The following is a 12,217-nucleotide window of genomic DNA, read 5'->3' as shown; positions in this document are numbered from 1 at the left end:
TCTGACTTCGGCTCAGGTCATGATCTCATGGTTTGTGAGTTCGAGCCCTGCGTTGGGCTCTGTGTTGTTGGCACAGAGCCTGTTTTGGATCCTCTGTCCCCCTCTCTCGCCCCTCCCCCACTCGCACACGCGCTCTCTCTCTCTCTCTCTCGAAAATCAATAAACGTTAAAAAAAGAAAAAAAAATCCAAACGTGTAAAAAGGATATACAATGAAATGTCTCCTACTCCTTGTCTCAGCCATTGACTTCACCTCAGTTTATCATGTCCTTAGAGAAAGGACACCTCTCACGCACACACAGCACAAGGAAACACGTATGCACGTATATTTTGCCCCACCTACACAAATGCGAGAACGTTACGTGTACTTTTCTGCATCTGTTTCCTTCACTTGGCAATCCGAGCCCACACTTACAGAAACTTGTCATGCTTTATTATACCGCATGGTACTTCTCATCACAAGTGTACTGTGAGTAATAAAGTCCTGTGTGTCTGATCCTGGAGTCCCTTGTCTGATTTCAGGATTCATGAAGGAGTAATAGACTGACTTCTTAGCTCATAAGTAGGGTAAAAGCAAATCTTTCACCTGCCAACAGGTATTATACCAGTATGTACTCCCAATAAAAATACACAAGAGTATTTACTTACTGCCTTGCCAAATGCACTGTGTATTACCAACCTTTTTGATCTTTGTCCATTGACTAGATTAAAGTGTGTGTGTGTGTGTGTGTGTGTGTGCCTTTGATATACTTTTGCTTGATGTTCCTCTTATTTTGAAAGAGGTAGGACATATTTGTGTATGCTTCATATTCATTTGAATATCCTTAAAAAGCAATGGTCCTAATATTATGCACTTTTTGAGTGGCGGCCCCTAAGGGAATCCCAGAAGATTTCCATTCGCTTCTCGCTCTTCAACTTCTCCTTCCTGCTCAGCTGAAGTGAATTGTTTAACTGGGCTGATGGCCAGATAACAGATTACCGTGAACAGACTGCTTCAGTGTTTTTGACAAATTCCACAGGAAGTGAATCCTCCGCTCAGGATGTTGCAAGGACACAGCCAGGCCCGGCTTCGGTGCATCCGTGGTCATCGCTGGGTGTGATTGGAGTGCACTGAGGGAACAAATACCACATTCCTTCGTAGTTTCCTTCTTCGCACTTGGCACGTTACGTGTCCCTTGCTAAATCTAAACACAAATCACGGAGAGAAAGACGCTATCCAGCGTGGCAGACTTCCTCTGAACGTCCTGTGGTCCAAACCATTATTCAGTTGGAAATTTTTAAGATGGAGTTTATCAAACTCATCCTGCATCTTCCAGATTTTACTTATAAACCACCTTTAAAGCCCCGGTACTTCATTAATATCTTATTTCCACTGGCAAAAATTCAGCATAATATAAAAAAGATCTTTGTGCATGTTTGTAAGTAGTACTATGCTGGCATTATTAACCATTAATTATATCGTTTTCCATCAGTAAAGAACTTTTCCTTAGTAAGAGAATTTCAATTTGCAAAAATGGTAGCTTAAAGTGACTGGGCAAAATGTGCTTATTCACTGTAGAAAGGAAGAAACATTCTATTGTTGTTGAACATTGAGATGAAATACATAGGGCCCACGGTTAAAGGGAACACGTTAGCTTGAATGGCAACTTTGTTTTTCTTTTGCAACTCACATCAGACCATTGAAAACTGTTTTCACCATCAAGCATACTTTAGAAAGCTCCAGAAGGAAAGCCTGCTGCATTTACTGATAGTTTTGCTGACCGTGTCTTTCCTCCCGATGTTCTGAGGTTTTCTTGTCTTTTCCTTTCTTGTTAGAAGATGTCCTTTATCCACTCTTTTAGGGTTAGATCAACTGGCGACACATTTTCTTGTTTCCTTCGTCTGAGAATGTCTTCCTTTCCCCTTTTGCTCTGAAAGATATTTTAGGTATGTCTAAATTCGAGGTATAATCCTATTTTGGATGTAGGATTCTAGATTGATAGCTGTTCTTTCAGCATGTGACAAAGAGTGTGTCACTTCCTTCCAGCCTGCACGGTCTCTGATGACAATCTGTTGTCATTCTATTATCCTTCTAGAGACCAGGTATTTTTCTCTGACTGCTTTCAACATGTTTTCTCTGATTGCTTTTCAGAAGTTTAATTATGATATGTGTTGGCTTGGATTTCCTTGGGTTTACCTGGTTTGTGGTTCACTCAGATCCCTTTTTTTTTTTTTTTTTTTTGAGAAGGAGAGAGGGAGAGAGAGCTGGGGAGGCACAGAGAAAGGGAGACACAGAATCCGAAGCAGGTTCCAGGCTCCAAGCTGTCAGCACAGAGCCCCATGTGGGGCTCGAACTCACGAACAGTGAGATCATGACCTGAGCCGAAGTCAAAGGCTCAACCGACTGAGCCACCCAGGTGCCCCGCGCTCGGATTCTTGAGCGTGCAGGTTCATTTCTCTTGCCAAAGTTTTGAGTTCCTGGCCATTGTTTCATTGGTTGCTTTTTCATCCCTGCCCCGCTTCTCATCTCCTTACAGTTCTCCGAGGACACAAGTATTACATGTTTTGTTATCCCCTAGGCTCTGTTCATTCCCCACCCCCATCTCTGTGCTGTTGTTCAGGTTGGATAATTTCTATTGTTCTATCTTTTAGTTCACAGGTTCTTTCCTCTGTCCTTCCGTTCTACTCTTGAGCCCATCCACCGAGCTCTTTATTTTAGTTATCGTATTTTTTAGTTCAAAAAGTTCCATTTCTTTCTTCTTTATATCTTCTACTTTTTTGCTGAAGCTTTCAAGCGTGGTTGCTCTTTGAAGCGTTTATTATCTTAGACAAGTCTGATATCTCCGTGTTGTCGTCTATTGATTTTTTTTTAAAGATCTTACTGTTTCTTGTTGTGATAAATGATACTCCCCTCAAACCTGGCCATTTTGCATCATGATCCGAGACTTTGGATCTTCTGTGTGGCTGTCATTGACACTGCTCTGGTAGGAAAGAGGGCCATACTGCCTCCTTATTGCCTGGTGGAGATAGAAGCCGCCACTTGGCCTCTTTGGATGCTCAGGGACAGAGAAGTCTCATCGTTACTGCTGAGCAGGGGTGCAGTACCTGCCGTCCAAGTTGTGTCTGCTGACATCACGTCAGGGTGGCCTCATTAACACCAAGCAGTCCTGTCGCCGGCAGGAGGCCTTCTCTGACACCACCCTAGTGACAGAGAGAAAAGGGTGCCTCATTATGGTGACATAGGTATCGAAGTCCAGTGTCCCCACATTTTCCACTTAGACTGCCAAGTTGGGGAAGGCGTTACCAGCCAACGGGGATGAACAGCTCAGCATCCTGCTAGGAGTTCTCTGAAATCACCCCAGCAGGAAGCCTCATCTCAGTCTTGCGAGGGTAGAACTCCAGGCCCCCCACTCTGCCTTTGCTGGCATGGCATTTTAGGATAAGTATATGGTGCCACCGTTTTTTCTGTGGCAGTTGGCTGGAGTAGAGCAGTTATGGTGTAAAAGCCGTCTTGCTAGTCTACCCTATTCTTTCTCCTTTGGTGGAGAGAGCAGATCCTTGTTGGGACCCTTTTTGTCTGTGCTTGTTGGCATTCCAATTTGCTGACTTCTTTAGCTTCAAGTCTGGATCATCGAGGCAGAAGGAAAACCAGGGAATTCACCACTGTGTCATTCCTTGGGTACGAGGTCCCTAGCTGTTCTGCCTCCTCCTGTCCACCTTTCAGTGTCTTTTGTTTCTTTTATATATAACGTCTAAGAGTTTTACTTGTACTTAGTGGAAGGAATAGGGAAAAGTATGTCTACGCCATCTGGAAGAGGCAATTCAGTTTTAACCAATGAAAACTCAGTATTCAATTCCTCAGTCACACCAGCCACATTTCACATGCTCAGTAGCGACATGTGGTTAATGGCTGCCATATTGGATAGCTCAGATCCGAGAGAATAGTTCTCTAGTTTTGCATTAATCACTGCATCGACAAACATCTTGCTGAATTTTAGGATAAGTAAGTTACCCTTCATCTCTTATGTGTCATTTACACTTGGGCAAGGGAGAGACCACATTATTCCTCAAGGAGCAGTTAACTAAAAATCTACAGTGCGTCCCAACTTGTCTTTGGTTCAGCAGCGTCATTGCCTATTCCTTTGCTGCTTTGCTGCTCTATGTGGTACTTCCCAGCATCGCTGTTTTCCTATTTCTTGAAGCTGGTGCCTAATGTCTCCAAAAGGATCATGACAGCTTGTAGAAATAAGACAAGAATAGCAGATACGTAGCACATCTACCACAGCAATCTCTTACTTTTCTTGCCAGACGTCACTAATCAATCAAGATACACCTTCCAGCTGAACCCAGACTCGGCCTCAAAATCCAACTCAGTGCTTGGAGTAAATCTTATCGCTTGATCAAACTAGGTACTTGAGATAATACCTAGTTGCCACTCTCGGCGTAATAACGCCAACCTCTTAACTTCCTCTCTTTCTCCTTTGACCTTATTGTCCCTTGCCTCTTGTGAAAGCCTCAACACTCATTTATTTCTTTCCACTGGCCTCTAACTCCTACACCAACAGGATCAAAGGTGTCTACATTTTCCCTGTCTCTAAAAAGGAACTGGCTTTAATTGATGCCTCTGTGTCTTTTGTTTTTAAATTTCTGAAGCAGGACCGTATACGTGAAAGAGTCTTAGGTAGGGAGTCTGGGGTTTTTTGATTCTAAAGCCCAGCTTTGTATAACTTTGGGTAAGTTAGAACTTCTGCAGATTTATTAGTAACATGGGTCAGAGAGAGTCCAATTTTTAAATTCTTCTTAAGAATTAGTGGCTTCTAAGGGTTGTCTCAGAGGCTGCTAGGGCAAGAGGGTCTCTGCCCCCTGCTTCTGTCATATATTAACTGTGCTTTTATCTTGCATGAGATTTCCCAAAAAAGCATTCTAAACAAAACAAGTTTTAAGACCACTGGTTTCAGTGATGAGTAATGTCTTCTTTTTTGTTTAAAGCTAATTTTAAATTTTATAAACAATAAATGTGTATAGTTTTTAAAAAGTTGTATGACTAAAAAAAAGTCTCTGTCCATCTCTTGCCATTTCTTGCTCCCCAGACACAACCCCCATGTCTTCTATGTTATTTCTTCTAGCATTTCCATCATTTGTAATAAACTTTTTTTTTTAATTTTTTTCAACGTTTTTATTTATTTTTGGGACAGAGAGAGACAGAGCATGAACGGGGGAGGGGCAGAGAGAGAGGGAGACACAGAATCGGAAACAGGCTCCAGGCTCTGAGCCCTCAGCCCAGAGCCTGACGCGGGGCTTGAACTCACGGACCGCGAGATCATGACCTGGCTGAAGTCGGACGCTTAACCGACTGCGCCACCCAGGCGCCCCTGTAATAAACTTTTAATGCTATTGCTTGACTTACTTATTTCAACTATTTTTTATCAATAGCATTTCCTGCTGATTCTCTTACAGTCCCCTTACCAACCCCTGTTTCCTAATAGAGTTCGATCACAATTTTTAAATCAATTGTCAATGGAAATATCACTACTAAGACTACACTAAGTAGCCTTGGAGCCGAATACTATATTGTGACTATGTTTCTCTTCTTATAGAAATTTTGTCCCCTCTTGGGGCGCCTGGGTGGCGCAGTCGGTTGAGCGTCCGACTTCAGCCAGGTCACGATCTCGCGGTCCGGGAGTTCGAGCCCCGCATCAGGCTCTGGGCTGATGGCTCAGAGCCTGGAGCCTGTTTCCGTATCTGTGTCTCCCTCTCTCTCTGCCCCTCCCCCGTTCATGCTGTGTGTCTCTCTCTGTCCCAAAAATAAATAAATGTTAAAAAAAAAAAAAAAAAGAAATTTTGTCCCCTCTTGTTCTTAATAACTACCTCATTTTTCCATTTGCTTTGTTTTCTTTGAACCTACACGTGTTTTTGTCTGTCCATCCACCCTTTTCTCCTCCCTCCCTTCCTTTCTCCCTCCCTCGCTCCCTTCCTTCTTCCCTTCCTTCCTTCCTTCCCAGTCGCTGCAACAGATCTGCCAAATGCCAGACTGTGTTCCAGGAGCACAAATGCTTTGTCCACCTCCTCCCAGTCTGCACCGGCTGCTCTCCAAACCCGACAAGCGGCTGTCGTCTTGGGAGTTCTCTTTGTCACTTTCCTGTGTCGGATCCCATTTTTGCCAAAAGCTGTATCTTCGTTTTGCAGGATTTATACCTAAAAAACGTTCAGAGTCCTTGCTTGTCTGAAAATACCCCTTTGGTACTTGATTGAAAATATGGGCACGCATAAAATTCCAGGATGAAAATTCACATGCGTTTGGAAGGCGTTCATCCTTTGTTTCCTGCTTCAGCTGTTGCTGTCAGCAGTCTGATGCCGTTGGGATTCTCAGTCCTGTATGAGTGGCCTTTTATCTCTGTCTCTGGAAGGATTTAGAGTCATGTCTGTATACCCAGCGCTCTCCACTTGATGATGACGTTCCTTGATATACGCTGTTCTTCATTGATTATCCTGAACACACGGAGCTTTCAAACTAGAGGCTTGTGCCCTTCAGTTCTGGGAAGTTTCCTTGTGTTACTTTGAATTTTATTCACTTTGTTCTCGAACTCCCATTGGGACTCCTCAATTTATCCTCCGATTTTCTTGTTTATATGCTCTCATGTCTTTTGATTCCACTTTCGAGAAGAGTTCATTGACATTATCTTGCGGATTTCATATTAAACTTTGGGGGGGGAGGGGCAAGCAATATCTTTTTAATTCCCAAGAGTTCATTCTTAATCTTTAAGAAACCTTTTCTTGTTTTATGTCTTCAGTATTAGTGGGTTTTTTTTTTAATGTTTATTTTTGACACAGAGAGACATAGCATTAGTGGGGGAGGAGCAGAGAGAGAGGGAGACACTGAATCCAAAGCAGACTCCAGGCCCCCAGCTGTCAGCACAGAGCCCAACGTGGGGCTTGAACTCATGGACCACGAGATCATGACCTGAGCCAAAGTCAGACGCTCAACCGACTCAGCCACCGGGATGCCCCTCAGTATTAGTGTTTATTAGCCCTGTTATTATTTTCAGGGTTTTCTGTGGTTTCCCAAGCTGTCTCTGGGTGCCTTTTTGCTGCTTGCTTCTTTGTTTTCCTCTATTCTTTCTCTTTCATGTTGGAAGCTTTCCTTCTGACTCTGGCCATCTTTTTTTTTTTTTTTTTTTTAAGTAGCTTTAGAGGCACCTGGTGGCTCAGTCAGTGGAGCATGCGATTCTTGATCTTGGAGTTGTGAGTTCAGGCCCCACAATGGGTGCAGAGACTGCTTAAAGTCTTTAAAAGCAAGTCCCCCTTAATGAAATATAATTCACATAAATCCATAAAATCCACCCATTTAAAGTCCAAAATTAACGTTTTTAGGATATTCACAGTTGGGCAAACATCACCATAATTTCGTAACATTTTAATTTTCATCGCGAGGGAAACCCTGTTCCCTTTGGCGATCGCTCCCATTTTTCGTCCCCATTCAGGTGCCCACGCTCGGCAATCATGAATCTGCTTCCTGTCTCTACGGCTTTGCCTGTTCCGGACATTTCATACTAATAGAGTCATACTATCTATGGCTTTTGGTGACTGGCTTCTTTCACTCAGCATAATGCTTTAAAGGTTCATCCATGTTGTAGTACGTGTCATTCCTTTGCATTGCAAATAATATTGCATTATGCAGATTTACCCCATTTTATTTATCCTGTTTATCAGTTGATGAACATTTGGGTTATTTCTACTTTTTGGCTATGTAGAATAATACCGCTATGAGCATTCGTGAACAAGTTTTTGTGTGGATGTGTGGTTTCATTTCTTTTGGGTATGTGCCCGGTGGTGGAAAGGCTGGTGCAAATGGTAACTCTGTAATTGACCTTTGGTGGAACTGCCAGACTGTTTTCCAAGCCACTGCGGGGTTTCACGTTCCCACCGGCAACGTATGAGGGCTCCAACTCCTTTGCAATGTCATCAATACCTGTTCCTATCTATCATTTTTGTTATAGGCATCCTGGCAGGTATGGAGTAGTATCGTTGTGGGTTTGATTTGTAGTTCCCTAGTGACTAAGGATGTTAGCCTCTTTTCACGTGCTTAGTGGCCATCTTTATATCTTCTTTGGAGAAGCGTCTCTTCAAATTTCTCGCCCATTTTAAAAATTGGATTATTGCTTTTTTCTTATTGAGTGGTAAGAGTTCTTTATTATATTCTAGAGACAAGAGCCTTATCAGAAATACGGTTTGCAGATACCTTCCATTCTGGGAAATGTGTTGTCTTTTCACTTTTAAAAAAAATTTTAATGTTTACTTATTTTGAGAGAGAGAGGGAGGGAGAGAGAGAGAGAGCATTAGTAGGGAAGGGGCAGAGAGGAGGAGACACAGAATCCGAAGCAGGTGCCAGGCTCTGAGCCGTCAGCACAGAGCCCAACGTGGGCTCAAATCCAGAAACTGTGAGCCCATGACCGAAGCCGAAGTCGGACACTTAACCATCTGAGCCACCCAGGCGCCCCTGTCTTTTCACTTTTTTGGCAGTATTCTTTGATGCCCCTAAATGTTTCATTTTGGCGAAGTTCAATTTATTTATTTTTTATTTTGGTGGGTTTGCTGTTGGTGTCGTGTCTGAGAAGGCTTTCCTGGCCCAGAGTCATGAAAATTTACTCCTATATTTTCTTTAAATTTTTTTTTAATTTAGCCCTTACATTTCGCTCTATGATTTATTTTCAATTTATTTGTGTGTATGGTGAGATGAAGGGGTATGATTTCATTAGTATGCTTGTGAATGTCGACCATTTGTTGAAAAGACTATTCTTTTCCCATTGGATTGTCTTAGCATTCTTGCCAAAGATTAACCGACCATAAATTTAAAGATTTATTTTTGGACTCTCCAGTATATTTAATGAACGATGCACCTTTCCTTTTGCTATCCATTCTTGTTCAAAGTATCAAGGACTCCTGAAATCATTGTTGCACCGTGTGCTAACTTGGATACGATTATAAAAAGAAAATTTTTTTATTTATTCTAAATTATAGAAAGAAAATTAATTCTAAATTATAAGAAGAAAAAATAAAATAAAACAAAGTATCAAGCACTGAAGGTGACTAGGAGCTCCACTTGGGGGGTGTGTGTGTGTGTGTGTTATTTATGACTCTGAGGTTTTTCTATATTTGCAGAAAAGGCTTCACTTGCCTTGCCTGTTGGTGGTTATACAGCCAAGTGCAGGCATTCTGTGGACCTAGAACCTAGCACAGAGATGGCTCAGAATGTGCGCCTCTCTCTCTCTCTCTCTCTCTCTCTCTCTCCCTTGAGATCTCTACCTCTGTTGCGTGTACATTGGCCATATTCTCCCTCCTGGGTCAGGAATCTTTTGCAGTGAGGAAGCTTGAAGGCTCTCCATTACTCAGCATCTGGCAGGGCCAGGATATTTATTATCCTGGATTCTTACACAAACCATCGGACCCTCTTTAGTGAGTATCTATTCCTTTGCCCTCAGTTTGTACCAAGAGGCCTAGTTATTCCCTCAGGGCCCAAAGTAACCAGCTTCTTAGTGTTTTCCACCAGCCATCGCTCCTTCAACACACTTCTCGGTTTCGGCGTAGCGTCTTGATTTAGGCATCTAAGAATCAACTCTGACTGTGTCTACATTTTCTCTCTCCCCTGACACCACTAAAATGGCAGAAAAGAGATTTTTTAAAATTAATATGCTTTTTTTAAAATTTTGATAGAGAGACAGAGCACAAGTGAGGGAGGGGCAGAGAGAGAGAGGGAGACACAGAATCCGAAGCAGACTCCAGGGTCTGAGCCGTCAGCACAGAGCCCGATGTGGGGCTTGAACCCACGAACCGTGAGATCGTGACCTGAGCCGAAGTCAGACGCTTAACCGATTGAGCCACCCAGGTGCCCCTAATATGCCTTTTTTTTTTTAGAGCAGCTTTAGGTTCATGGCAAAATGAAATGGAAAGTACAGAGGTTTCCCATACACCCTGCCCCCACGCGTGCATAGCCTCCCACGTTATCAACACCCCCACCAGAGTACATTTGTTGTAATCAAAGAAGTCATGCTGACACGTCGTTCTCATTCCAAGTCCATAGTTTACATTAGAATTCAACTTAGTGTTGTACATTCTATGGGTTTTGGCAAATATATCGTGTCATGTATCCACCATCACAGCATCGTACACAGTAGTTTCACGCCCTGAGAATCCTTTGCTTCACTGACTTAACCTCCTTAAGCCTCTGGGAACCACTGGCTTTTTACAGTCTATAGTTTTGCCTTTTCCAGAATGTCATAGAGTTGAAATCAAACAATATGTATAGTCTTTTAAGACTGGCTTCTTTCACTTAGTAGGCATTTAAGGTTCCTCTGTGACTTTTCATGGCTTGATGGCTCATTCCTCTTTGGCACTGAATAATATTCCATTGTCTGAATGTACCATGGTTTATTTATCTACTCACCTGCTGAAGGACATTTTAGTTGCTTCCAAGTTTGGGCAGTTATGAATAAAACTGTTTTAAACACCCACGTGCAGGTTCTTGTGTGGACATACGTAGTCTCCCCTTATCCATGGGGGACGTGTCCAATGTCCCCACCGGATGCCTGAAGCCTCAGATAGTATGGAACCCTATATATGCTATACTCTTCCTGTACGTGTATACCTGTGATACGGTTTAATTTGTCAGTGAGACACCGTAAGCCATTAACAAGAACTAATAATAGAACACTTGTAACAATATCCTGTAATGACAGTTATGTGACTGTGGTTTTTCTCTTTCTCAAAATACCTAACTGTACTGTGCTCACGCTTCTTGTGACAGTATGAGGTGGTAAAATGCCCATGCAGTGGGACCGAGTGAGGTGAACGACCTAGGCATTGGTGGTGTAGAATTAGGCTAATGCTAACCTTCTGACAATAAGTTAGAAAGAGGATCTTCTGCTTTAAGCCGGTGGTTGATGGTGGGTAACTGGGCCGTGGGAAGTGAGAGCACAGATAAGGGTGGACTGCCGTACTTTTCAACTCCGGGTAAATTCCAGGGAGCACGATTGCTAGATCATACGGTGGGAGTATGTTAGTTTCGTGAGCCACTGATGTGGCTGAGCCATTTTGCATTCCTACCGGCAGTGAATGAGTTCCCATTGCCCCACATCCTCACCAGCATTTGGTGTGGTCCGTGTTTGGGATCTTGGCCCTTCTAACAGGTGTATAATGTGATATCTCACTGTTTCAATTAGCGATTCCCTGATGACGTATAATGTTGGACATTTTTCCATATGCTAACTTGCCATCTGTATATCTTCTTTAGTGAGGCTTCTTTTCAGATCATTAGCCTATTTTAAAATCAGAATACTTGTTCTATTATTGTTGAATTTTAAGAATTCTATGTATATTATGTCCTTTGTCAGATGTGTCCTTTGCAAACAATTTCTCCCTGTCTGTGGTTTATCATCTCATTCTCTTGACATTGTGTTTCACAGTGAAGAAATCTTTAATTTCAATTAAGTTCAGCTAACCAATTCTTTCTTTCTTCCATGGATCGTGCCTTCAATGTTCTATCTAAAATGTCAGTGCTAGAGGTGCCTGGGTGGCTCAGTTGGTTGAGCATCCGACTCTTGATTCCAGCTCAGGTCATGATCCCAATGTCATGGGATCCAGCCCTGTGTTGGGCTCCACACTGAGTGTGGAGCCTGCCTAAGATTCTCCCCCTCCGCCCCTCTCCCCTGCTTGTGCACATGCTCTCTCTCTGTCTCTCAAATTAAATTTAAATTAAAATAAAATAAAATAAAATAAAATAAAATAAAATAAAATAAAATAAAATGTCATTGCCAGACTGTGAGCCCAACACCTCTGCAAACATGAGAACTGGCACTAGGAGCAGTGTGGACTTTGGAGGCTGCGACCCTGGGGCTGGGGGCTGGCACCATCTGGGAGCAGTGTGCGGGCTCTGCTCTGCTCTACGTGCATAAATTCACAGACAAACACGAATGGGTAACAACGGAAAATGGAACCGGAGCAGGGGGAGCCAGCAATTTTGCACAGGAAGCTTTGGGAGATGTTGTTCACTGTAGTCTGCCTGAAGTTGGGACAAAATTGAACAAGCAACATGAGTTTGGTCTTTAGAAAGTGTGAATGCTGCTAGGGAACTCTATTCTCCTCTATCAGGAGAAGTAACTGAAATTAATGAAGCTCTTGCAGAAAATCCAGGACTTGTCAGCAAATCTTGTTATGAAGATGGTTGGCTGATCAAAATAACACTCA

The sequence above is a fragment of the Felis catus genome, chromosome A1 (genome assembly GCF_018350175.1).
Source record: "Felis catus isolate Fca126 chromosome A1, F.catus_Fca126_mat1.0, whole genome shotgun sequence".
NCBI classification, from domain to species: Eukaryota; Metazoa; Chordata; class Mammalia; order Carnivora; family Felidae; genus Felis; species Felis catus.
This window is presented reverse-complemented; position numbering follows the sequence as displayed.